This window comes from Xyrauchen texanus, chromosome 24 (genome assembly GCF_025860055.1).
Source record: "Xyrauchen texanus isolate HMW12.3.18 chromosome 24, RBS_HiC_50CHRs, whole genome shotgun sequence".
Classification (NCBI taxonomy): Eukaryota; Metazoa; Chordata; class Actinopteri; order Cypriniformes; family Catostomidae; genus Xyrauchen; species Xyrauchen texanus.
This window is the reverse complement of record NC_068299.1, coordinates 37698905-37701949: the sequence shown is the minus strand read 5'-3', so window position 1 is coordinate 37701949 and position 3045 is coordinate 37698905.

Sequence of the window (3045 nt, the reverse complement as noted above, 5' to 3'; positions counted from 1 at the left end):
GGAATGATGCACGCTGGTCCCCAATCAGCCTGATGGGGCGTGAGGGATTAAGCCGGCTGGTGACGACAATTAGAGAGAGAGAGAATTACAGGCAGCTGCCCTGTATGTGATTATGTTTTTGTTTAAGTTTATCATTAAACTTTCTTTATATTGTCAAGCCGGTTCTCGCCTCCTCCTTGCCCTTCTTAACCCCCTTACACTGGTACCGAAATCCGTGAAGGAGGAGGGATGCGCCGTAGTAGAGTCCTCGCCACTACCATCCACCCCAATGGAACAGCCGCGGCCATCCGCCGGAGGAGCCCGGCCACCTGAGAGCGGACGAACGGCTGCCCACCGCGAAGGGAGAAGGGGCTCCTAACCGACCGCCTGGAGCGGTCAGGGCCACTGCCAGGTGCGAAGGAGACCTCTACCAGCTGCTGAAACGCGGCGGGGTATGAGACCGCCGAGCGGGAAAGGGCTCCCTGCCGTCCGCCAGGGGCCGGATGACTACCTTCTGATCCGTCCGGGAAGGCGCTGTTGTTGTCTATTGGAAGAGTGGCCAAGGACCAAGGTATGGCTTATCGTAACAGTAAGTGTTTTTCTCTCTCTCTCTCTCTCTCTCTCTCCCACTGTTGCTCCGTGTTGGCCTAACCCTCTCTTTTTTAAATATTTTTGTTAATTTGGCATGATTTCCGTTACGGCCTGTAGGTGCCACATATTTTTTTGTTTCCCTCCCATTGTCCCCTCCCTCATCCAGGTAGACAGGGATGACCTGCCGGCAGACAGTGCGGAAGGCACGCCCCTCCCCAGGGAAGGGGTGTACATCATGCCGGGGGCTCCCCGGCCTGAGAGAACAAGGGAGGAATGTGACAGGGTGGGGATGCTACACACCCGGCCCCTAATCAGGCTAATCAAGCCTCAGAGAGGGATAAAGGCCGACTGGAGACTGCAGTGGGACAGAGAGAGTGATTTACGGGCAGATGTCTGACACCTTTATGTGTTTGTCTTTTTGTTTAGTTCTTAATTAAACTATTAGTTATATCGTCAAGCCAGTTCTTGCCTCCTCCTTTCCCATTAGTCCCTTTACAGTGTGAAAAAAAAAGTAAAAACTTTAAGGGGTTAATGCACTAAAAATCCAGGTCCAAGAGTGCCCCAAATAAAAGAACACCTGTTTATTTATCTTTTACTTCACTACATTTAACATACAGAAAAAGCTTTCAACAGGTTATTCTTGATTCCTTTGAAAGTCTCTTTGTGTCCAGGACTCTGATTTGTTTTACTTCAACAGTACTTCAGACTGTTCTGAAGCGAATCTGTTCAGATCTGCTGAGATTCCAGTTTGAGCCCTGTGAATATTATTTACTGCCTTGCTGTTCAGTGTATTTTTAGCAGCGCTGCACATGGTTTGCTTGCATGCTCTCTACATTCTAATTAAGACAACGTTTGGCACCCTCCTTGTTTGGGAATTTCACATTTGGGTGTTAGGATAGTCATCTTCATTGCATAGAATAAAATCTGTCAGATAGACTGGAAGCAACATGAGAGTGGAACATATACTGACATAGATTTTTTCTGATACTTGATTTTTGGATTTGTAAAAGCTTTTCAAGGAGTCTTAAATACTCTTAATTCTGTTAATCTGAGTATTAATCAACCTGATCTCATGTTGAACTGAGTTAACAAGATAGCAAAATTGTTCAAAAACGTGCAACTTTTATTCCCCTTGAGAATAATCCACCTACCAATGAGCAAAATTTCAGATCAACACGTTCTTAAGGGTAACCCCTAACTTAAACCTAACCTAAACCTAACCAAGAGTTTAACTTTGAATCGTCAAGAAGAGGCCATCTCATTTCAGCACTTTTCCATACAAATAAGTGAAGTGAATAAGTGGGGCTGACATTCCCCCTAAAATGTAGTTAAAGACATCCATATGATTTATGCACTATAATCCAAGTCCTTATATACTGTGTAATTTCTGGGCCAGAGTTGGAGCCAGGATCATTTACCCGAGGGGGCATTTTAAATTTCAGAAGGGGCACAGATTTGTCACTTTACCATAAGATTTATATTCAAATGTAAACCAGTGGCATGCCAGTGCTGCTCCTATCTACTTGAATGGTGAAAGACTGAAATCTCCAAAACGGTTGGTCAGTTTTCCCATCTTGTATAGCTAATGTGCATGCACGCTCTTGAGTTGATTGACAGGCGATGTCTGTATCTAAAAGGTGATTGGCTCTTTTACCTGAAGGCTCAGCGGTTAAGGCTCTGGGTTACTGACCATAATGTTGGGGGTTCAAGCCCCAGCACTGCCAAGATGCCACTGTTGGGCCCTTGACCCTATCTGCCCCAGCGGTGCCATATCATGGCTTACCTGGGATATGTGAAAAAAGGAATTTCACTGTATATATGCAACAAACAAAAAAAAAAAAAAAAATCACACACCTTTGATCAATACATTTCCATTAGGTTTCCAGTTGTTTATGACTAATGGAGAAGGATTTTTAAAATGATTTTATTTAAAGATTGCCCTTTATAACAATTTCTAGCCGCTAAAATATGTTAAATGAAACACAAAATATATATATTTCCATTAAGTCTACTGATTCTCCATTTTATGTGTGAAACTGTTAGACTTTCAAAACTAAAAACAGTTTAATAACAGTAAGCCATAAGAGAACATGTTTTACAGTAATTGTACCACAAGGGGCAGTGTTACTCAAAGTAATCCACTACAAATTCTTAATTCTCTAAAATAGCAATCAGATTACACTACTCATTATTTAATGGGGAAAGTGTCACATTTCTAATTCCTTGACTTTTGAGTCACTTTCTAAAACACTTCTCACAGAATTTAGTTTTTCTCAATGAATTCAAAATAATGTTTGTGTTTCCTCATTGTTAACTGTCGACCACGTTTCTCCCTTTCAAGGACTCGTTAGTGACTCTTCAGCGGTCACTGAAACGCAAACAGATGTGCATAATGCATGTTTTAAAGTAATTACCTTAATAACATAAAATAGTGGCAAGAGCAAAATAGCAAGACACCAACTTTCAGTACGTAGC